Raw genomic sequence first — 26,223 nt, 5'->3', positions numbered from 1 at the left:
CGGTCCCACCGAGTTTGGTAAATTGTGAGTAACGGTTAGATTTTGTGTGGAGGCTATATATACCCCTCCACCTCCTCTTCATTCGTGGAGAGAGCCATCAGAACAAACCTACAATTCTAACTTACTAGTTCTGAGAGAGAACCACCTACTCATGTGTTGAGGCCAAGATATTCCATTCCTACCATATGAATCTTGATCTCTAGCCTTCCCCAAGTTGCTTTCCACTCAAATCTTCTTTCCACCAGATCCAAATCCTATGAGAGAGAGTTGAGTGTTGGGGAGACTATCATTTGAAGCACAAGAGCAAGGAGTTCATCATCAACGCACCATTTGTTACTTCTTGGAGAGTGGTGTCTCCTAGATTGACTAGGTGTCACTTGGGAGCCTCCGACAAGATTGTGGAGTTGAACCAAGGAGTTTGTAAGGGCAAGGAGATCGCCTACTTCGTGAAGATCTACCGCTAGTGAGGCAAGTCCTTCGTGGGCGATGGCCATGGTGGGATAGACAAGGTTGCTTCTTTGTGGACCCTTCGTGGGTGGAGCCCTCCATGGACTCGCGCAACCGTTGCCCTTCATGGGTTGAAGTCTCCATCAACGTGGATGGACGATAGCACCACCTATCGGAACCACGCCAAAAACATCCGTGTCTCCAATTGCGTTTGAATTCTCCAAACCCTTCCCTTTACATTCTTACAAGTTGCATGCTTTAATTTCCGCTGCCTATATACTTTTTGCATGCTTGTTTGAATTGTGTGAAGATTGCTTGACTTGTTCAAAGATAGCTAAAATCTGCCAAAGTCTATAATTGGGAAAAGGTTAAGTTTTTAATTGGTCAAGTAGTCTAATCACCCCCTCTAGACATACTTCAAGGTCCTACAAAGGGAGCCTAGCCAAATAAAAAAATGAAAAAATAAAACCCGACAAATGGTTTAGTGTGAAGACGCGGCAGCCAGTGAAGCACCAACACCAAACACTTCAGATGATTAGGATCAAGGCTAGCTTAGCCACTTTAATTCTTTTTTATATATACTCCGTTCGATCCTGCACTTACGCACAGTAGATAATTACTCGACATGAACAAAACACGAAGATCTTGTGATTTACGTGCTATGCCTTGAGTGATGTCCCCTGGCGCGGCAAAATCTCTTGCACCTACTGCAAGCATCTCATATCACAAAACTACTAGAGGTTGTGGCGCCTCCCGAGGTGGACCTGTGCACACTTATCTTGTTTCTGCACGTTCGGCTGCCATATTTGGTCCGCCAGAGTGAAAGTTGGGACGGTGCCAGGTGAGTGGCGCCCCTTTTTCTTTTTTGTTTGCGATTTATGCCCAGCTGCATAAAAGCAATGCTAGCCTGCTCTTAACATATCTTTTATAACAAATTTTAATCGCATCAGAGTCAAAGGAGTTAATTTGGCACAAGAAAAAGAGCGGGCAGAAAATTCCTCGCCAAAGCCACAAAGAGAATTAAAATTTAAAATACAGTGCTAGCTACGGGCAAAAAAATAGAGGTAAATTATATAGCTACAACAAGCAAAGATCTTCTAGAATTGCCCTTCTTAAGACTACTTGACTACTTGCATACTTTAAATCAAGAATATTTGACTACTTATAGACTGACTTTTTTACTGTCAAATATAGCAGCAGACAGTAACACTTGCACCCTCTTGTATAGGGTTACCTCCTTCAGGAGTTTTACAATAGTTCCACTAACTGGATCTTTTTTCGTTTTTGTCAATCCTAGCAATATTCATAGTTAGTCGACCGATTACTCCCATGTGACCATCCATCCATGAGAGATAGACCTGCAATTGAAAAGCTTTCTCAAAGAGGTCAAATTCATGAAATTGAAAACACACTGCATTATCAAGAGATATACCATTTAACCAAGCAGCATTGGGGAAATCACCACCCCAAAAATCATTTTTCCAACGTCCTCCTCGTAGCCACTGTCCATGATGCTTTTCTGTTTAGAGAGGAAGTCTCACGATATGCTTATTTGTTGTCGTACGAGAAGATGATAAAAATAGGAAGAGATTATAGGTTGTTGCAATGAGGTATTATAGGTAGTATCATGTATGCCAACTAGGCATTTTGATTTAGATGGCACGCAATTAAATTAGGAGATAGATGATTGAGTATCATGATATTATACCATATCAAATTAAATGATGTACTAATGTGTGTCATGTATGTCGATAAATAAAGTCACTACGATACAAAATTATAAAACTATGCATTGTGAAGATACTATACTTTCCATTCTGACCGGCTAGGGGAGAATATCTGGTGTACCGGTGCTATTGGTGCACTGAACTCACGGTTGCACATTTTAAAATGTTCAAAACTTCTGGAAAAAAATAGGAGATCCACACAACATTAATGTAGGTTGTCACAAAATTTTAAGTCAAAATTCAAAACATAGCTCTGAAAACAAAAAAGACAAATTCAACACTAAATAGTACTCCATTCGGTAGTTCAATTTGAACTATCAAAACGTCATATATTTAGGAACGGAGGGAGTACATAACATTAAGTTGGGCCTTAGATTTGGCACATTATCACATTAACGTCAAATTTATCATTTTTGTATCTAAAGAAATGTTTGAAATTTTGATACGACATTTGGTAACAACATATACTGACGTTGTGTTAATATGTTAGATTTTTTTAAAATATTCTACAGCATCCGGTGCACCGGTAGCACCACAAGTTTGGGTGCACCGGATACATGCCCCCGGCTATGGGTCATGGCAGTTCCGCACTTCTATCTTGTCGCGTCCAGACGGCTACCATGCGTGACACTTCGGCAGTAGACTATGCTTTCGTTTGGACCTGCACCCGCAGAAGGGTCTTCGTAGACTTGTGCAAGCCAGAGAGATACTCCCTCCGTCCGGAAATACTTGTCATTAAAATGAATAAAAGGGGATGTATCTAGATGTATTTTAGTTCTATATACATCCTTTTTTATTTATTTTGATGACAAGTATTTTCGGACGGAGGGAGTAGATAGGGTTGGTGTTGGTTTGGAAGTTCATACTCTTTCGGTGTCCGTCTCTCCCTGTCAATCAATTTTGAAAGAAAATTTGGCCCGGAACGCGGAAGCGCCCCTGCGAGAATTGAGAAGCTACACGCACCAGCCACCGTAGAAATGGATGAGCGTTGGGTGGTCGGGGACAAATCGAGTGCACGAGCAGAAGCATTCCGCGCATGCATAAAATTCAGAAAGCACGTCCGGCATTTCTAGCTGTCTCTCAACCTATCTACATTTCGTTTGATTATTCTGTTGTACGGGCCCGACACGAACAAGACACGATGTCCCCTGGCGCGGCCAGATTTGTCGAACCAACGGTGAGCGATTACGTTAATTAAGAGAAATCGATTCAGGCCACAGACTGGTGGTGATCCAGCCAGCTTGCACTGCACATTGCACATGCGCTCGATCGCGTGGTTAAAACAAACTTAAACAGTGCGATTCTGTCAGCGTGTACTAGTTGTCTTGTCTACAATCTGGTTCACATACTTTTGTCCGGCCAAATCTGCCACCACTTGTTCGATTCGATCTGTTCGTTTTGCTGGGCACAAGCAGGGCGCTGCGGCACGTGCTTGGCGAGCTGGCTGGCCTCACTCTGTCTACCACATCACGTGCGCGCGATCTGTATATAATCCTCACATAATTAAGTGCAACTGGAGCGGTAGGTCGTGCACATGGTCCCGTATTACGGGGACCTATGTGGTAGTACGTCCGTACAAGCGCACGTCCGTACAAATGTTACAGGAAGGTGTGGTGGACGAGCTACAGTGTTTCTTCAGTTTGCAGGTCTCTTTCCTGCCTGTTTAGGCGTACATGCTCCAACGAGAAGGTTCCCGATCTTCCCTAACTCGGGTTAATGGCCACTCAACACCCAGAGAGACCAACCCACCTACTCCATTAGTCTCATATGACAGTGTCAAAAAATGCAGAAAGAGTACATAATATTATATTCCAACTATTCCTAAATATAAGTCTTTTTAGAGATTTCAATACGGTCTACATACGGATATATATAGATGCACTTTAAAGTATATATTCACTCATTTTGCTCCGTATGTAGTCCTTGATGAAATTTTTGGAAAGACTTATATTTAGGAACGAAGGGAGTACTTGTTAAAGTGTTAGTTAGCACTCTTAAGAGCTTACCTCGGCGTCCGTAGCGATAGAAAGCTGACGCGAAGGAGAGGTTGGAGAGACAGCATCGAACCAAAGATCGATCGAATCATTCTAGCCTCCTGCGTACAGATAGCATGCATCCTTCATCATCCCGGCCTTTTTTTTTTTGCGGATATCATCATCCCGGCCTTTAATCACCAAGTTAACCCCAACAAAGATCAAAGTTGTCGCATACAAACCGATCTGTATAGATGTGTCTCCGTACTTCTGTAGAGAACATACTCACCATGCATATTACTTAATTTCTACACCGTACTAACCATTTAGATCCACAGATTCACATTAGCTGTTCCATCTCATTGCCAGATTGCCTTTAACTAATTAACTACTGTTTGGATGCATGATGGACATCACCATTGTGTTTTCACCCCATCCGCCTCACGCGGTCACGCTTGCTCAAGTCACATTTGTGCTGGTCGATCACTTTTTATCCTCTTAAATTTTGGATCCATTAAGTGATAGCGAGATTATGAGAAGACATGCAGTGTGCTAGCTAGTGTTGTGCTATCTGGGTTGAGGCGGTGGATAGCTGTACCCATGAAAGCCTCCTCGTGTCCGTTGGATCGCTGTCAAAACTCACTTGCTCTTGCCTTCTTGCATCATCATGTCTCCTAAACTGACCAGTTCACGGATAAATTAATGTAAAATAATGCCTTCGGTTCATGTTTCACCGTCTGTACGGCCACATATGACTCTGTACGATAAAGGCATTAGCTGCCTTTTATTTTCTAATACAGGCCTAATGCATCACATCAGTTTACAAAATTGCTCAAATGTTTCTTCTGCAAGCAACTCGATTAGATAGGACAATGGAGCTCAGAGGCCATCACGTCAATAATTTGCCAATGCACTCAATTTGCATATTGCTTCTTCTAGGTACAAAGTGACTGCCACATGCTCACATTCTTACGCACCTGAGGTTGGAAGGACAGGACCAGTCACTCGACTACTATGAGAGAATAACCCACCTCTTCATTTCTTGCCTTTCTTCTTTCTGCACCTGAAGTTAGAGGCGTCTCTATCTTGTTTTTGGTTAGAGCACTGTATGGAGGCAGAGCTGCATGTAACCTGGGACCCACACAAATTTTCTGGAGTTGTCTAACAATGCTGCAGTGTAAGCATGCAATCAAATGGGGCCTTTGAATTATATAAGTCCTTGGAGGCTTCCTCCAAGCATAGAGGCGACGTCAACGATTTTTCGTAGGAGGCAGCTAGCTGCAATGTATAACGCCCACCTCTAACACCTTAGAGGCAGAAAAAGACTACATTGTGGATACCCTTAGAGGCAACATATGCGGTGTATAGAGGCTGCTTCTAGCAGGAGAAATGGCTTGGAGGCAGCAAAATTCATACATTGTGGATGCTAGTAGCAGGTTGATTACTCGCACAAAAATACCTCAACCAAATCATTCCACTATGCCGATTGGCATGAGGTCAGAGGTCCTATTTAACATTACACGCCATCATCACATTAATCCTCAAATTGCTTCAAATGGAGAAAAAAAAGGGCTATATATGTGTGCTTTTTTCTTTTGAGAAATTTATATATGTACTTGTTGGCGAAGAAACCCTCATATATGCACGTTTGTTAATTTGTTGTTGGCTCATGAAGGAACGTGGTCCAACATTCAGTTGGCTATGTACTTGTGTGAAAGTTCTCATAAGCAACACCTGAACTGGTATGAACTCAAAAGCCGTACCAGTAAGCAAAATGAGGTTGGCACAACTTGTTTTTTTTTCGTGGGGTGGTTGGCACAACTTGTTGCCCACGTAAATAGTTCATTGTGTAAGTTGACAAGGACTTGCAACATTCAAGATTGTCCAACTACTAACATTCAAAAATTAAATTATCGTATGGTCATCCAGCTTCACACATTTAGTTAAAGATGTGGTCATCTATACCTTAGGACACCATGCTCTGTGAATTACAGTTGACCTATCGCAGACTTATATATTTCCAGTGCTAAAATTACTGTCAGTAAATGCGCATATCTTTGACCAATTCTCCGTATCTCACAAGCAATATACGAAAGCAAGAACAAAGTTAAAAATTCGGTGGCCCACGGGATTAATTAAGCTAGACAGAGCCTGTCACATCTCCCTGTTGGATTAATAAACTGCTTCTAGCAGCTCATGATCGTGCTAATAACACTAGTTTGGGCAGACTTGGTAGAGTCATATGGGGATCCGAAAGAAACGAGCCTCTCCGAACTTTCCCGGAAAGAGCCGCCTAGACATGTATATTCTCATTTCTAAACTGATCACGCCTGATTGGGCACCGCACTAGACTAATGCTAACACTCCTGTTATATACTAAGATTTTTAATGAGAAAATTCCTTGTACTTAATCATGTAATGATTTCCTGAAAGGAAGCCGGCCCGCGAATATTTCTCTTTTACATGGATGGAGTATATGCTGCTCCAATAGTTAATCACATGGTTCTTTTTAAATAGACTACGTTGTTACTAGTAATTATATATATATATATGTCACAGTAGCTGTCCTTCGACAGGTATGTTGTTTCATGACGGAGTATATGCTCTAGCCATGCTCAGTTAATTGAAAAAAGTTCTCTAATATAGCTTTTGGGGCATCCGCTAGAAATGCTTTACGCATTGTTATTTTCTTTCAGAAAACCCTTGATTCTCCATTAGTTAATCATGTCTCCTTTTCCCATAGATTAGATTGGTAATATATGATACTAGTTGTCCGTTGGTAGGTATATATGTTATTTCATGATGTACTATGGGGTACATGCTCCCGAACCTGATGCGCAACTAACTAAAATACAAGGATTCGCATTTAGCAGCATGAAAGATGCAAATTCTTTTTTCAGATGAAGACTTTAAAACCTTGTTGGCACCTTTTGTTTTTTGGTTAATAAAATGGCCGTATGCATCATTCTGATGCAGAGGCCGGGGAGCCCCCTTTTCGAAAAAAAACAAACACACGGCACGCATGCATGCACTACATTGCAGTGGGTGCGAGGTTGAGTATAACCCAAGCAATGAAACAATAATATTTACTTGTGTGATGTGTCCGGAAGAATCGGAATGCCGTCAACTTCATCGACAGCAGCCGTGCGTGAAGAGGCACCTACAAGGCTACCTCGTGTGATGTTAACGTCTGACGCCACTTCGAGCAAAAACGCTCGATCGGTCGGCAGGTGTTTAATTTGGATGGCATACATGTAGATCTGCTCCATGACCGAGGGTGCTTTTGTGATTCTTCGGTTGCGCGCAGTTCATCAGTAGTGCACGATCTTGCTCTGTTCATCGTGATTGACTTTATATCTCACGAAAAAGCGCCCGAGATAATGACACTCTACACCCGCAAAAAAAAGGTGTCAATGTAGAGCACAGCATTTTGCTTTGTGCCGCGGTCGTATGGGCAAGGAGTAGAATACGTGTTGCCGTGGCCCGAGGGTAAAACCGTCAGCCGAACCAAAAATTAAAGAACGGAGGGAAAAAGCCGTCCGTCGTTGACGCAGACACGGGCGTCTGAATTCTGTTCGCGTCCTCATAGCATTTCACTCTGGCCCACTTGCAGCCTCGCATGGGGTAGCGTGAGATAACTTGCCTTTGCTAGTGCTGCCCATGGCCCCCCATGGCCAGAGTGTTACTCCTACGTGTGGTCATGGCCGTTTCTATCTATGGCGTCCAGGCTGTGGATGATGGCGCTTCGAGGAAGGTACACCGATGGATGGTTTGTCTGTGGAAGAGAGACGATTCTTTCGTGCTGCCTGGTCGACCGGGGACAAGTCAAGTGATCGATCATGTTCCGCACGATCAACGGAAGAATCTAAGTGGCGGTAACATTCAAATGCCACCTCACGGTTTCAAAGTCCAGCTCCCGGTCATTTCTTTCTCTATCAGTCAATCTGTTCCGCTTCCAAGAAGTCGGGGCATTATTTGAACGCCGAGGAATTCAATGGCGGCACGCATCGCCCGTGGAAAAGGATGTCAAGAATTCCGACTGGTTGTATGTGTTTAGGTGGCCTCAGACAAGTCAAACATGCAAGTCACTAGTACAGCAGAACTCCGCGTCGTAATCCATCGACCTTCCATCCATTTGGGTTACGACAACGATTATCAATCAGAGGTCAATAAAGTTTATCTATCATTCCCAGCATTACTGTTTGAAGAAGGTGACATTATGGGCATCTCGAACGCGGAGTATCGAATCGTCTAGACCACTTCCACGCATCCTTTAGACAATCCTGGTCTACCTAAAACCCTCTCCCTCACAATGCCCTTTCCCGTCCGAAGTGTCAGCGCCGCATTCATTGCCGATCAGGAGCGGACGAAAGTTCTCGCTCGAGCCAGCGTTGAAGCGGTGCGTCGGTCCATAGTGCCGCCCGCTACATGCGCCTTCGCTCCGCATTCAAACGTCATCCGTCTGCCTGCCTACCTACACAAAACCAGCGCGTTTGCCGAGGAACCTACTCCGGCGTCGCGAGTGCTACATGTAAGACAATAGGCTTTGGGAGGAACCGGCACAACCCTCTAGGGGTGGCCTATCACATATATATATATATATAATGAGGCGGTATACAACGTTACAATATACACATGTAAATACAGTCTAACACCCTCCCTCAATCTTAGCCACTTTCTAATGAATCTAGAAGGGTAAGATTGCGCCTGCAAGTCTCAAACTGTGGCAAAGGCAATGGCTTGGTGAAGATGTCAGCAAGTTGATCCTTGGAAGAAATAAACTTGATCTGTAGTTGCTTCTGAGAGACACGCTCACGCACAAAGTGATAGTCAACTTCAATGTGTTTCGTTCGGGCATGGAATACCGGATTTGCAGAAAGGTATGTAGCACCGATGTTATCACACCAAAGAACAGGAGGCTGTGATTGGGGTATACTTAACTCCTGAAGCAAGGACTGTACCCAGATAATCTCTGATGTGGCATTGGCCACAGCCTTATACTCAGCCTCAGTACTGCTACGCGAGACAGTAGCCTGTTTCCGAGCATTCCAGGCAATCAGGTTAGAGCCAAAGAAGACAGCATAACCCCCCCCCCCCCCCCCCCCCCGTGGATCGCCTGTCATCCGGATTGCCAGCCCAGTCTGCATCAGAATATGCTGAAAGACAACCAGAGTCAGACGGCCGAATATGCAAACCATGAGCCACCGTGAAACGAATATAGCGCAAAATCCGCTTAACAGCAGACCAATGAGTGTCACGGGGTGACTGCAGATACTGGCAGACTCGGTTAACAGCATAGGAAATGTCTGGTCGCGTGATCGTCAAGTACTGGAGCCCACCAACAATACTCCGGTACTCGGTCGCATCAGAAGAAGAAAGAAGCACACCATCAACAGCATTGAGCTTATCAGTGGTAGACATGGGTGTAGTCGTCGGTTTGCACTTAAGCATCCCAGCTCGCTGCAACAAATACAGAGAGTACTTCTTCTGCGTCATAACAAGGCCAGCAGCATGAGAAGTAACCTCCACACCAAGAAAGTAATGAAGCTTCCCAAGGTCCTTGACCGCAAAATCAGCACCAAGTGAGCGAACAAGCGCAGTAGCAGCCGACTGAGAGGAGCTGATCAAAATAATATCATCTACATAGACCAACAAGTACATAGTAACCTCAGGCCTTTGAAGAAGAAACAATGAGGAGTCGGCAGTTGATGATGCAAAACCATGAGCACGAAGAGCCATTGCAAGACGAGCATGCCAAGCACGAGGAGCCTGCTTCAGACCATAAATTGCCTTGGACAGACGACAGAGATGATCAGGGCGATCCGGATCAGAGAAACCCGAAGGCTGGCGCATGTAAACCTCCTCCGCCAAGACACCATGAAGAAAAGCATTTTTAACATCAAGCTGACGAAGAAACCAACCTCGAGTAACAGCCAGAGAGAGAAGAAGTCTGATGGTAGTAGGCATGACCACTGGACTGAAGGTGTCCTCATAGTCAAGTCCAAAACGCTGTCGAAAACCACGAGCAACCAGACGAGCCTTATAGCGCTCAATGGACCCATCAGAATGCCTCTTCACTTTGAAAACCCATTTGGAATCAATGACATTTACCCGTGATTGTGGAGGAACAAGAGTCCATGTCTGATTGCGAAGAAGCGCTTGATACTCCTGCTCCATGGCCTCTCTCCAATGAGGAATGCGCATAGCAGCTTGATACGTGCGTGGCTCAGAGGATGGATCTGAGAGAGCAGCAGACATGCACGCCGCTAACCAAGCAACTGTGCCATCGTGACGTTGCTTAGGCTGAAAAATGCCACTCCGACTGCGCGTATGTGGACGTAGAGCAGCAGCAGGAGCCGGCGGAGGCAAAGGTGACGGAGACGTGACGGTCGCCGGAGATGCAGGAATCACCTCAGGCGAGCTCGGGACAGACGACTCCGGGCTGCATGGCGAAGACTGGCCCGACGACAGGGGCTCAGAGGCCATGGGCGAACCGAGGGTGGGCGAGGCCAGCTCCGGTGACACCGGCCCAGACGGCCTTGGCGAGGCGAGAGCAGGCGAGGCCGGCCCTGGTGAGAAGGGCCCAGACACCCTGGGCGAGGCAGGGGCGGGCGAGGCCAGGCCTGGTGATGACTGCCCCGACGCCTTGGGCGAGACGGGGACCGAGGAGGCCGGCCCAGTCGGCGGGGTTGCAGGGCGCGACGATGGCGAAGGCAGCCCAGAAGCCAGAGGCGACCGGGCCAGGACGTCGATCGGCCGTGCATGAGCACGGAAACCGAGGCCATGCAGGGGCGCCATGTGCTCCTCGTGCACAACAGAAGGTGCCGAGGATGAAGGCGATGGCGACGAAGAGGAAGATGGCGCTTCCAGAATCTCCAAACGAGCCCCACGACCAGTGCCTGCACCATGGTTAGGCAACAATAGAGAAGAATATGCAACATCATCAAATTGGTCAGAAGCAACAGAGGATGAATGCATGATATGTGGCTCGGTAGTGGACACAGGGAGGTTGGCAAAGGGAAAAACATGCTCATCAAACACAACATCCCGAGAGATGTAGACACGATTAGTGGGAACATGAAGACATTTGTATCCTTTATGAAGAGAGCTATAACCAAGAAAAACACACTTCTTGAAACGAAACTCGAGCTTACGCTTGTTATATGGACGGAGATGGGGCCAGCAAGCACACCCAAACACCTTGAGAAAGGTGTAGTCCGGTTGTTCATTAAGGAGAACTTCAATGGGAGTCTTCATATTCAAAACACGAGTGGGAGTACGATTGATGAGAAAACATGCAGTGGTGAAAGCGTCACTCCAAAAACGAAACGGAACAGATGCATGGGCCAAAAGAGTCAGACCAGCTTCAACAATGTGACGATGCTTACGTTCTACTGAACCATTCTGCTGATGTGTATGTGGACATGCTAAACGGTGAGTGATCCCAAGCGACTGAAAGAAGGAGTTGAGGTTGCGATACTCGCCACCCCAGTCCGACTGAACATGAACAATTTTGTGCTTGAGAAGGCGTTCAACATGTTTTTGGAACTGAACAAAAATGTCAAACACATCAGATTTACGTTTGATAAGATAAAGCCAGGTAAAGCGGCTGTAAGCATCAACAAAACTGATATAATAATTATGACCACTAACAGAAGTCTGAGCAGGACCCCATACATCTGAAAACACAAGTTCTAAAGGATGTTTCACCTCACAACTGGACTCCGAAAAAGGAAGTTGATGACTCTTCCCCTGCTGACAAGCATCACAGACTGCTACATCTTTATTACTAGACACACTAGAAAGCTCATGACGACGCAAAACATGCCGGACAATAGGTGTGGCCGGGTGACCAAGACGAGCATGCCACTGTGACGGAGATACCCGAACTCCACTGAAGACGCGAGCGACGCCAGGATGCTCCAGACGATAGAGACCTTGGCAGAGCCGCCCACTAAGAAGAATGTCCCTCGTGCCCCGATCCTTAATAAAAAGATCAAAAGGATGAAATTCACAAAGCACATTATTATCACGAGTGAGTTTAGGAACTGAAAGAAGATTACGTGTCACAGATGGAACTCGAAGAACATTGCGAAGTTGAAGACTCCTATTGGCATGTCTAGTGAGAAGTGATGCTTGACCAATATGAGAGATGTGCATACCTGCTCCATTGGCGGTATGGATCTTGTCGGAGCCATGGTAGGGTTCACGAGTGTGAAGCTTCCCCATCTCACTGGTCAGGTGCTCTGTCGCCCCAGAGTCCATGTACCAGTGGGGATCAATGGAGTAGGACTGAGTGTGTCCCTGTGGCTTCTGCGGCGGTGGACGATCAGCCATGGCGACCTGACGAGCAAAGTTGCGTGTATCCTTTCCGTCATTGCCAAGACCAAGAAAACCCCGCTGGAAGCGCTTGTGACACTTCGAGGCCCAGTGCCCATCGCGACCACAAAGCTGGCACACACGTGGACCGCCAGCCCCTGGTAGCGTCGCAGTAGGAGGAGGGGCCGAGGCGGGTGGTGGTGACTGCCCCGAAGGAGCCCTGGATGAAGCAGAGGAGCGACCACCCTTGGTGGCGGCGTTTGCCGAGAGGGCGCCGTTGCCCCTGGATCGGCGCGTCTCAACTCATTGCTCAGTAAGCAGGAGGCGTGAAAAGACCTCGTGTGCTGGCATGGGCGTGGAGTTGCCCCTCTCATTGATGATCTCGACTAGGGTGTCATACTCCTCATCAAGACCATTGACGATAAACGAGTTGAACTCGGAGCCGGTGAGGGGCTGTCCAATGAAGGCCAGCGTGTCGGCGAGACTCTTGAATTTGTTGTAGAACTCAGTGGCGGTGGAGTCAAGCTTCTGACACTCCCCAAGTTGGCGACGGAGCCCAGATACACGAGCCTGCGACTGTGCCGCAAACGAGCGCTCAAGAATAGTCCATGCCTCGTGGGACGTCTTGGCGAAGACAACAAGCCCAGCAACGGCCGGAGAGAGCGACCCCTGGATGGAGGAGAGGTTCGCCTGATCCTGCCCTGTCCAGACACGGTGAGCCGGATTATAGACCGGACCATGCACGCTGTCAACCAGCGCAGGAGGGCAAGGGAGAGAGTCGTCGACATAGCCAAGCAGGTAGTGACTCCCAAGAAGCGGAAGAACCTGCGCGCGCCAGAAGATGTAATTGTCCGACGACAACTTGATGGTGATGAGATGGCCGAAGTGAAACGGCGGCGGCGGCTGCGATCCCATCGAGGAGACTGGCTGAGGTGAGAACACCGTGGAGACAGTCGGAGGGGCAGCCGGCGCGGTGACAGAGGGCGCGATGGCCGCGGTTGACGCCGCGAAGCCTGCCAGCGCGACGTCCTCCATCACCAGCGGCGCAGTGGCCGAGGGCGCGACAGCCGCGGTTGACGGAGCGGCGGTGGTGTGGGCCACAAGCGCCTGCCCGGGCGAAGTAGCAGCCGGCGGGAGCGCGAAGAGGGAGCCGACGCTCCGTGTCCCGATCGGCGCCTGAAGGGAGGCGGCATCCAGCGGCCTCGAGAGAAGTGCCGCGAGGGAGGCCGGCAGAAAATCGGTGGCGGTGGAGCCGGACGCAGCGGCGGACGTCATAGCAGTCGGGCGACGGCGGCGGCGGGCGCGGCGGCGGCGGCGGCGGTTTAGGGTTTTTAGGCGGAAGCGGACGTAACCTAGCGTGATACCATGTAAGACAATAGGCTTTGGGGGGAACCGGCACAACCCTCTAGGGGTGGCCTATCACATATATATATAATGAGGTGGTATACAACGTTACAATATACACATGTAAATACAGTCTAACACTACACATCCATGTGCATGTCGGCCGATAATAAACACCCTGCCTCTTGTCACCTAGAACCCGCCTGCTATCTAAATGTGGTCAGGCATCGGGCAACAACCGTACCACGTCTTCGCTTTTCATCTCCTCTTTGCAGCACACACGCCATGCCCTCAAGCTCCAAAGCCAAGTGGGACAGTCTCTCCGGCGAGCAGAAGGAGGAACTCTCTAGCACTGCACTCGTCTAGGTGGCCCGCCAAGCCAGGAGAATACAGGCTGGCTTGCCGACAGGCTCCCCATAACCGACGCCACCACCCTTGCCGTTCCAAGCCGGCATCACCATGGGTCATCCTCGCCCGTCCAGGTTGTGCTAGGCCATCGCCCGGCAAGTCCGCTGCGAGCGATTGTGGCATCTCGTCCGGTAGAGGAAGAAAGAAGCCATGTTCGCGGAGATTATGCGACAGCGGAGAAATTTGACTGGGGCATCGATGAGGACGTCACCAACTCCGCATCGGCCGCACCCCGCCGCCACGACGAAGAAGCCAGCACGTCTGCGGCCACCGCTGATAGCGAGAAAAAGTAGACCATGGTTGGCCGCCGCTGCTTGGGTCTCAGGAAGGCCGCCGCCACAGTCTTGTCAGGTTACATAGTCGTTTACTTACATGCTTCATGGGGGTGTAGGCCACCGCGACCGTCTTCCCCCACCCAAAACTGATTGTGATCTGTTCTTCGAGGAGGTGGAGGCTATTATTCCTCTCGCACTAAAGCATTTAGCTCCAGGGCTCACGGCGGTCCGGCGGCCGGCGATAGACTGGGTTGAAATAGCCTAGCCTTGTCCCTTATAGTTTAGTTGAAATTTGTTCGAAATATAAATGTTTTTTCGGGTTATATGAAATTCATCCGGTTTGCATGAATTTCGTCTAGTTTGTTGAAATCTGCTTTGAAATGTATGTGTGAAAGGTTGGATGGCTGGCTCGCGTATTAGTGTCCGTAGAGTGGTCCCATCGGTCCATAAACGGAGAAGGTGTCCGGTTTAAGTGCCGGCGTTGGAGACACCCATATTCATGAGAAAAAGATAGGTTTGACATTGCTAAATACACACCAGCATGTCGATTGTGCAGCTATAGAGGGGTCTTCGAAGACTTGTGCAAGCTAAGGGAGATGGGGTTGGTGTTGGTTTGGAAGTCCATACTGGCTCTTTCGTTGTCCGTGTTTCTCTCTCAGTCGATTTTGAAAGAAAAATTGGTGGAGAATGTAGAAGCACCCCTACGTGATTTGGGAAGCGACACGCACAACTATCCATAATGTCAGTAGAAATATATGGGTGTTGGGTGATCAGGGAGAGGCCAAGTGCATGCAGATCCATACAAGCCGCAGACCGGGTCGACTGGTGGTGATCGAGCCAGCTTGCATTGCACATGCGCTCGATGGCGTGGTTAAAACAAGGAGCGGTCATAAGTAGGAGTATGATTCTGTCAACCTGCACTGATAGTTGTCTTGTCTGGCGGTTCACATAGTTTTGTTCGGCCAAATCTGCCATCCGTTGTTCATCCGTGTGATTTTTATTCGATCTGTTCGTTTTGCTCCGCACACGTGCTTGTGCTTCGCTAGCTGGCTGGGCTGGCCTCACTCACGTGCGCGCGATCTGTATATAATCCGCACATAATTGAGTGCAACTAGAACGTACTGTTCCGTATTACTACAACTGGGCACCCATGTGATACGCCCGTACGCATGCACATCCGTACAAACGCAACAGCGAGGTGTGATCGACCTCCTACAGTGATTCTCAGTTTGCTGGTCTCTTTCCGTTTTGGGATTGTGTTTCAACTCTAGGTTCTACAGGCTCCAACGAGAAGGTTCCCGATCTCTCCTTCACTTCATGGTTGACGGCCACTTAGTACCAAGAGAGCAACCCACATACTAATCATACTACTACCTGTTAGTTATAGGAGGGTTAGCACTCCAACAACTGACCTTCGGAGTACTTAGGAAGCTGGCACGAAGGAGAGGCTGGAGAGACAGCATCCAACCAGAGATCGATCGAATCGTTTGAGCCTCCTGTGTACGGATCGCATGCATCTCTCGTCAGCCCGGCCTTTAATCACCATGTTAACAACACCAAAGATCAATCGCACTACTAGTAATTAAGTATTTCCTCTGAAAAAAAAACTATAGAAGTGTTTAGATCACTAAGTAGCTGTCTATGTACTCCCGTAAGAACCATGCTCACCATCCCTAGTACAGTATTACATAATTACTACTTCCTCCGTTTCAAAATAGATGACCCAACTTTATACTAAAGTACACCGTACGCATCCTTTAGATCCATCGATCCACACTAGCTGTTCCATCTCATGGCCTTTAACTGATTAACTAATTGCTTGGCGATCGATCTCGATTATTTGTGTCTTCCCATCCACCTCACGCAGTCATACTTGCCCAAGTCGCATGCGCGGTGCTTCGATCACTTTTTATCTTCTTACATTTTGGATCCATTAAGTGATAGCGAAATTATGACACAACACGCAGTGTGCTACATAGTGTTGGACGGTCTGGCTTGATGCAGTGGATTGATAGCTGTATAGCCATGAAAGCCTCCTCATGGCCGTTGGATCGCTGTCAAAACTCACCCGCTCTTCGCTTCTTGCATAATCATGTCTCCTAAACTGACTAGTTCATTGACAAATTATGATATAAACTAATACCTTCGGTTCATGTTTCACCATCTGTACGGCCACCCAAGGCCCTCCCTCCGTACGATAAAGCCATTACCTTTTTAGGTTAAATTGGTAATCCAGGACTAATGCTTCACATCAGTTTCTAAATTTGCTCAAATGTTTCTCCTGCAAGCAACTCGGCCAGGTAGGACTATGGAAGTCAGAGGCCATCACGGCAATATCTTGTGTGAAAGTAACCTCTGAACTTGTCCGAACTCTGAAGTTGGTGCCAAGCAAAATGTTGTTGCACAACTTGCCGCTCATCTCTACTATTAAAGGGCAATATGCCGTCGTCGTGATGGGTCGATCTCCTACTCCCCTCGCACGATACCCACACCCCCTGCTCGACGTGCCTTTCCCTCGCCAAAAAAAACATTGCCTTGATCGCACGTTACAAACCAACAAACCCAGAAAAAATAAAGCACGTCCTCCACGTTCTCCCTTGACCTACGAGTCATCTCCGGATCTCTCTCACCCTGACGCCCCCTCTCCCACGAGGCCACAACCACCCCAGCCGTCACTTTCTCGCGCGACAAACGCAGCGCCCTCCCACTCTAGGTTGGCCCTAGCCTCCGGGGCAAAGATTTTCCGAGCGTCGAGTTTCAGCATGGATCGAAGGAGACGAGCGGTGAGCGGCGGCGCCAGGCCCATCTTCATGTCGGTGAAGCCAATCCACTGTGTGGCTGTTGTCTTTGGCGAGCGTCGAGTTCCATCGTGGACCGAAGGAGACGGACGGTGAGCGGCGGCGCGAGGCCCATCTTCTCATCGGCGACACCGTGTGGCTGTTGTCTTCGGCTCCCTCCCCACTGTTAGAGTTGTGTCGAATATAGTGTACAAGATAGGTTACAGTTGGACTTGTAGTTGTATTGTGTTTACATAGGATATGTAGTCGTGTCCAAGTAGGACACTTGTATCCTAGGCCTCTCATATATAGCGGGGGTAGACACACGATGTAACCTATGCCAACATAATAGCACCGAAACGCAGGGGAAGCCGGCGGCATGTGCCGGTGTCCAGGGCGACCGGGTGCGGTATTATGACGGTGTTACGGGGAGGAGCGCCCGTAGTCAAGCCCCGGGGATGTAGCCATATCGGTGAACCTCGTTAACAAATCTCGGTGTCATGCTCGTGTGATTGCTTGGTCCTCGGATGATCGACGGTATGCCTCGGATTTATTCTAACAAATGGTATCATGAGCTAGGTTGTCGGGAGGTTGCTGGATTGTCGATTCAGAGGATAGATCGTGGTCGGGTCGCGCAAAGATGGTATGCGAAGAAATCAATATCGATGGCAACGATGATCTATTGGGAATTCTTTTGCGGAAGCTGTCAGGTGGTTTGCGATCAGACCAGATCGAGAAGGAGCAATACGGTGGCATGAAAAGCGTCTCGGCAGTTAAGGCAATCGACAGCAGAATCAGTGAGTTGCAGCAGACGTAGGATAAGTGGAAGACTCGCGTGCGCGTTGCAGCGGCAGGGACGTGCGGCGATCGATTGGTTGGATCGATCGGGCGAGCGTTCGGCACGCGCGGCTGGCTTGCTGGCGTCTCGCGGCCCATGGCAGGAGGCCCATCTGGAGAGCTGAGCTGCACGGGAATTGGGCGAAGCGAAGGGAAGGCCCAGGCAACGGGCAGGTTCTACTGGTTCGCTGGAGATGCAGATTGAGATGAGTGAGCTGAGTGTATTGCGAGATTTGTTTGTGACAAAAAAAGGACAATCTGCTCATGGTATTGGCGTGGCATGGACATCAATGGGACAAAGGAAAATAGCATTGGGACTAGTGGAGGCACGCACATGGTGCAACCACGGGAGCTACCATGAAAGCAATTTTATTTTGAGCCATTGCTAATTGCACGCGGGTTGTACCAGTTGGCAGGTTGACGACGTGCGTATTAGGCTCGGAAGTGTCTGGAACACGTCGTGGCAGAATCATGCATACACGGGGCGTCTAAGCATGCATTGTGCAAGCAGTGATGATGCAGGGTGGAGCATGATTACAGTCGAGGGAAGTTTGGCTGGGTCGGACTGGACAGTCTGACGGATCGACGTGAGTCGGTTGGAACGGAAGACGGTGGTGGGATTGGCGACAGCGACATAGGAGCGTGATACTGATGGTGACCGACTTCTGGGGCGTGGAAACACGTGGCACAGGCCTAAGTGCTTGTGTGGCTTCGACAAGGCTATGGCGCGGGGTTGATTCAAGACGGCGTACGCATGAGAGCTTGAAGTCGACGAGGCGCGGGGTGGCACGTACAACCACCATGGAGTCATGTTGAAGGTGGAGCTGGATTGAGGGGCTACGGCGTAAGTGCACAGAGAGTCGAAGCCTATTCAGCGACGGGAAAAAGCGAGTGACATGCAATTCAGACTGGAGCCCAGTGGTCTGATGAAAGCGTGAAACTCGTCATCGGTCGGTGATGACCGGTGGTACTCTGCAGTGGGGGTTGAGTGGTGTGGGTTCGCGACCCTTGAGACTCGACCGGGACAGCGGAGGCTCGACGCGGTAATAGCGGCGAGGCGTGCGGTACGCACGGGGACATGGAGACGGGCCAGGGCTCTGGTGGTCATACATGTGGTGAGACAACTGCGAATTTGACTCGGGATGACGACAAGCAACGGTGAAATTCTTTCAAGTTTCAGACAGGCGGTCAAGAAAGGAGTGGTGATGTTGAGTTCAGGTAACACTTATGTGTGACACCCAATATGTGAGTTGTTCACTTTCACGCAGGTCAGTGATCAGTGTGTGATGGCGTTGGACGGGTACTCTGGAAGTTGGGGAGCACAAGCTAGAGTAACAAGGAACTTAATTTTGCTCAAGTGTTGACCCTGATCAAGAAAAAAAGGACTACAAGTTGTAGGTGGAGTCATATAGAGTCTTTGGAGTAGCAGCGGTGCTCATGGGACAAGCTCTAAGTCCAATGTACATGGAAGTTTGACGCATTGACGAATTCAAGGTGGTGGAGAATATTCGCCAAGGTGGAGTTTGTTAGAGTTGTGTCGAATATAGTGTACAAGATAGGTTACAGTTGGACTTGTAGTTGTATTGTGTTTACATAGGATATGTAGTCGTGTCCAAGTAGGACACCTGTATCCTAGTCCTCTCATATATAGCGGGGGTAGACACACGATGTAACATATGCCAACATAATAGCACCGGAACGCAGGGGAAGCCGGCGGCATGTGCCGGGCGACCGGGTGCGGTATTATGACGGTGTCACGGGGAGGAGCGCCCGTAGTCAAGCCCCGAGGATGTAGCCATATCGGTGAACCTCGTTAACAAATCTTGGTATCGTGCTCGTGTGATTCCTTGGTCCTCGGATGATCGACGGTATGCCTCGGATTTATTCTAACACGCATTGCATGGGCTTCTCCGGTTGAGTACGCTCTTCCGACGACCTCTTCTCTTCCCTTCATTCAGGCGCGCGCCACCACGGCTGACCCGTTTTGAGCAGAGACGGGCGTGTGTGAGGAGTTGCCGTTCGCTACAGCCTCGAGTATGTTTCCCCTTCTACTTTAATGCCGACGCATGTGCGAGGTGTCTTCGTCCGCTACAGCCTCAGGTATGTTTTCTCTTCTTCTACTTTAATGCTTTTAGTCTCTGTTTGGTCAATTCAATTTTTCTTAGTGATCACGGGGATCTCATCAGCCTTCATATTTGGACAGAGAATTTGTTTTTTCTACTATGGGATATTCATCAATCAGTTTGTCTAATTCACATACTAGGCAACTTGTACATGGGCAAAAAACACCGTTCGCCAAATATTCTCCCCGATCAAGCTTAGGAAGATAGCGAGCGAGACTCCCACAAGGATAACATCATAGGGTAAAGCTACCTGATGACCGGCGTCGCGGTGTCATCATGGATGAAGAAAAAAAATCATATGAGGATGGCAAGGAGATCAATCGGATTCTTGGCTCATCAAGGTAGTCTTCTTCATGTTATCGCTATTGTTGCACCACAATGTCTTACTGTCACTATTGTTAGACAAACATCCCAATGTACACACTATATTTTTGCCAATGTAAGAACTTGGCCAATCTCAATCTGGGACGTTGCATTTACTTAAGGTATACGTAATAATTAAGGTCTGTTCCAAAAGCAACATGTGATGCTGCACCAACTGCTGGCAGTGCATGGAGGATGAAAAGCCGGAGCGGTCATGGTCCAACAAAACCAATAAGGAAGCATGAAGAGGCTAAGCAGCGGCAGCAGTGTAAGGAAGGAGAGGAGAGGACGGGAAGTAGTATGAGGTTGGGGGAAATGCGATGTATGGTCGTTCCCTAAACCTTTCGGCATGATCCAATTCACTCCAATTTTATTTCAGGTATTCATATTCTACTATTCAGAGAAATATATATATCCAAATTCATTATTGCAGGGTGAAAGTTATCTGCTCTTTTGTTTTGTACAATTTACATATATATACTTTAATGAAAGTGACCCAAGCCCTTCAAAAAACTCACAGTGTGAATCAATTCTACAAGTCACACCCGTTTACTTACATATGCTACATTGCATTCTATACATGCATGTAGGTTTTGTTTACATCTACCAAACGACTGTCCGAACAATGCATGTGGTCAATTTTTATTCTCAAATGGAAGTTCTGTTTGTAGGCATTATTTTCTAAACACAGCCAAACTTCAATAGATATCTACTTTGAAGAGTCAATTGAACATGGTACCCCCCCCCCCCCCCCCCCCACACACACGAAGAAAAAAGAGTCAATTAAAGTAGCTTGCACTTTCTTAGATGATACATAGGGCTTGATTAATAATTGTAGCTGCTGACATACTATATATAATGTAAGAGAGCTACATGGATGATATATATCATTACAAAAATTTGAAAGAGTTAGGGTGGCTGTGAATTTGCTCGAATATATTGCTCCATTACCACACTTTCTTAAAGCACGCCTTGAAATGGTAGTGCTTTTTCTCATAACTTTATAGTTCTATGATGAAAACATATGTGTTCTGGAGCCTTTTTTGCCAGGGAACTGTGAAGCATGTGGTTGAAGTAAATACAAACAATAATCGAATAACTTTGCGTATTTAGGAAGAGACTGCAAGATGTTGGTTCAACACCACAATTAGCACTGCAAGGAAGGCAAAGCTTCACTACGCAGTTCCGCATAGGGATATGATGTTTGCAAATGTAATTGAGGTCTTTTCAATTATGGATAATAGAGATTTAGAATGATAACACATGTTCCTGCTATGCCAATGATTTCTGTGTTGCACGTTGGTTTATCATTTTTTGCGTGTTTTGTATGAAATTTCCCTCTCGCTTTTTATTGTTTTTCCCAACGACATGCTTTCTACTAGATTATCCTTCCCTGCTTATTGCTGGATTTTTTTCTTACCAGAGGTTTGTGAGGTGATTTTGTTCCACCCCCTCTTGGTTTCATAGCTCATTTGTGTTAATCAAACTATAAATACATAAGTTTCTGCGATCTACATTACATGCATGCTTTTAGTAATAGGTCTGTCGTGTTCATTATTCTGTTCTGTGATATTGACAACATTTAGAAAATGGTAATCATGGCAAAGTGTTTGGTTTTTCTTATCTGATTTATTACTTCTCTACCCGAGGGACAAAAAAGTGACATATTTTGTGATGGTAGCTATACTATGCTTGAAACAAAAAATTACACAAAAGATGTCTTTCTTCAAGTTTTGAACTATTAGTTGTTGACTATTATACTTAATGCATGCTCTATTATTTACATGTGAAAATATAGCCTTTTTTGTGCACCATTGTTAATAATATTTTATTTCTGGAGTTTCTGTCATTTTGGGTTCCTTGTCTCGTAACATATTCCTCGATTTGATCTAATTATCTATTTTTACATCAATTCCTATTACGTGTCTATCTATTTTGAGCATATTTGTTCTTGATCGCCATTCTTCAAACCATGTGAAATGACCTTGAGTTGTCGTAAGAAACTTCTCAAACAAATTGTACGGCCTTCTTTTCCTTCTTACAATTGGTCTATTGTGATACTCGCTTGGTCCTTATTTGTATGTGCCACATGTCTTTTGACGTCCAAATTTGGCCAACAAAACATGTGTTTATGTATTACTGATGAAAATTATGGAAAAGGTTTTATTATGAAAAACGAGCGCCCCATGTAAATAGGGATAGAGGGAGTATCAATGTCAACGATGCATCTGGGTTCATCCAACAAAATTAACTCCTCTATTTTTCGACCTTCACTGTTGTGTCTATTTAACTGTTGCTGGTAAACATATGGTTAAGTCAGAAATATTTAGTTGTCCCCTTGTGATAGTATGTACAAATTCAAGAGATAACGAGGCTGATGCATAATATGGGTTGTTAGGGTGTAGTTCATCACAATGAGCTATAGAAGTTAAACCTCCGTCTGGAATTAGTTGTCGCTGAAATGGATGTAAAGTATTTCAATGATAGATACATCCATTCGAGCGACAAGTAATTCCGGACGAAGGAAGTATAATATTCAGAAATTTGGGTTAAGAGTTTTCTTTTATTTTTCCAACAGATTTTTTATTCCGTGGCAGCGCACGGGCATTTGACTAGTGTAAATAATGTATCTATTGTGCACGTTGATGAGGACTTGCTACGTGTAACTAACTTTACAAAATTACATTTTTATAAGGCAACTACAGTTACTAATTCTAAATTTGCGTGTCTTTGACCATTTCTCCTCATCTCGTAAGCAATAATATAACCGGTTATGTACTTGTGAGAATGTTCTCACAAAACGAACTTGTGTGAAAGCAACATCTGAAACACTGAAGCTGTAGTAGTATGCAAAATGTGGTTGGCACAACTTGTTGCTCACGTAAATCATTTATTGTGTGTGTTGACAAGGACTTGTAACTAAATCTGAGAACGGTTTCATACTTAAACCATACTTGAACCATACCCGTACATGTATCTCTCAAAACTATACTTGAACCATACCCGTTTAATGCCATTTTCAGCCCAACCAAAACTGAACCATCTATTTTTTCCACCCAAACCAAGTTAAACCCAATACATAACCGTGGGTTTAAACCCAATACATAACTATGGGTTTGCTTCAATGTATATATGATTGCACAAATCGACATGTCAAGAAGCAAATGGTATAGAAAAGACATAAGCGCATCTACAATAGTTTGGGAACAAAGTTATCGTTGAGATACGGTCAACACACAGCAAGTGTCAAAAAGACAATGCCCACCACTAAAAAGCTCACTGACAAGTGTATTAAAACCAATTGCTTAGCTAAAGCACAAGCAAACATATTCGATTTGCATGTGGTGTTTTCCCATAATACATAATTACATAGTGCATCGCAACATGTAGGCGGATCAAAGATACTCGTTGTCGATGCATCGTTGCTTATTGCACATAACCAATGTCCAGAAACCGGTTTGGACCCATAGTTTATAACCGTTAATAACCAAACTGTTTAAGCCCATAACCAACTATACCCAAATTGGTTTCTTCACATACCCAAACCAAAACCAAACTAAAAAAGATTTAGCCCAATAAAACCTGAACCAATCAAACCCAAAGTAATAACCGAACCGTTTCACCCAGTTTTTTAATAACCATTCTCAGGTTTACTTGTAACATCCAAAATTGTCCAATTACTGACATTCAAAAATCAAATTCTCGTAATGGCCATCCAGCTTCATACAGTGGTTGGAGATGTCGTCTTCTACCTTAGGATATAGGTGATCGATTGAGTTGACGTACACATTCCATGTGAATTTCAGCTGATCAATCGCAGACTTATATATTTCCAGTGGTAAAATTAATGTCAGTAAATGCGCGTATCTTTGACCATTTCTCCATATCCCACAAGCAATACTATATACGTAAACAATAACAAGTTAAAAAAATTGGTGGTCCATGGTAAACCCGGGCATGGGCAGCCCGGCCCGACGACCCGGCCCGAGCCCGGCCCGACGACCCGGCCCGAAAAACCCGGCCCGGGCCGGGCCGGGCTTGACATTCGGGCCGGGCTCGGGCTTTGTTTTGCAGCCCGAAAGATAGTTCAGGCCGGGCTTGGGCTTTAATTTTTCCATATTTCGGGCTGGGCTTTCGGGCTTCGGGCCGGGCTTGCACATGCGCGTACTAAAAAACAGCATTCGGGCCGGGCTTTTGGGCTTCGGGCTTGATTTCGGGCCGGGCTCGGGCTTGAAAATGTGGAGTATTTCGGGCTTTGGGCCGGGCTCGGGCTTGAGAAATGAAGGTCGAACTTTTACAAGCCCGGCCCGAAACCCGGCCCGGCCCGACGTTTGCCCAGGTTTAGTCCATGGGATTAGTTAAGCTAGACAAAGCTTGTCACATCTCCCAGTTGCATTAATAAACTTCGTCCAGCAGCCCATGATCACGTTATTAATAACACTAATTTTAGCAGACTTTGTACAATCATATGGGGATCCGATAGAAAAGAGCCTTAAGGAACTTTCCCGGAAGCAGCGGCCCAGACATGCATATTCTCATTTCGAAACTGATCACGCCTGATTGGGAATCACACTAGACTAATATTAATATTCCTGTTATACACTCCAAAAAAAAAAACGCTCCTGTTATATACTAAGATTTTTAATGAGAAAATTCCTTATACTTAATCATGTTTATTTTTTATGAAATGATTTTCAGAAAGGAAGCCGGTCCAGCGAATATTTCTCTTTTACATGGATGGAGTATATGCTCCATTGATGCTCCATTAGTTAATCATGGTTCTTTTTTAATAGACTACATTAGTACTCCCTCTGTAAACTAATATAAGAGCGTTTAGATAACTAAAATACTGATCTAAATGCTTTTATATTAGTTTACGGAGGGAGTAGTACTTATCAATGGCATAGTACAGTGTGGCAAGCGTTGTCAGCAACTCAAATACTGGTATAGATGTCATAGTAGTTGTCCTTGGGCAGGTATGTTGTTTCATGATGGAGTATATGCTCTAGACATGCTCAGTTAGTTAAAATATATCTCTTGAATATAGCTTTTAGGGCACCAGCTAGAAATGCTTTACGTTTGTTAATAAGAAAACCCGTATATTTCCCGCAAAAAAACCGGGCGATGACAGCGGTGGCACCCCTTCGGCTCGCTTCAGTGCATGTAATCGTCGCTAGGTGGTCCACGAATTTGGATGTATTTTTTAATTATTTTTTTGTGTTTGTTGTGCTGTCATGATTGAAGATGAATAGATCAAAAGTTTCCGCAAAAGAAAAACCCTTATACTTTTGTAACAAGAAAAGAAAAAACAGAAAGGAGGCTTCCCCGCCACAAACAAACGAATAAATCTGTTCTACATAGATGAAGTATATGCTCTAGCGATGCTCCATTACTTAATCATGTCTCTTTTCACACAGATTAGATTGGTAACATGTTGTTTCATGATATATTATGGGTATATGCTCCCGTAGCTGATGCTCAGCCAGCTAAAATACCATTACAAGGGATTTATTCGCATTTAGCAGCATGAAAGATGCAAACAAGCACACGGCACGCACGCATGCACTACGTACGTTGCAGTGGGGGCGAGGTTGAGTATATAACCCAAGCGAGGTACTGTACGAGACGTC

The sequence above is a fragment of the Triticum aestivum genome, chromosome 1B, assembly GCF_018294505.1.
Source record: "Triticum aestivum cultivar Chinese Spring chromosome 1B, IWGSC CS RefSeq v2.1, whole genome shotgun sequence".
In the NCBI taxonomy this organism is placed as follows: domain Eukaryota; kingdom Viridiplantae; phylum Streptophyta; class Magnoliopsida; order Poales; family Poaceae; genus Triticum; species Triticum aestivum.
The sequence above is the reverse complement of the archived record's forward strand: the minus strand, read 5'-3'. Positions refer to the sequence as shown.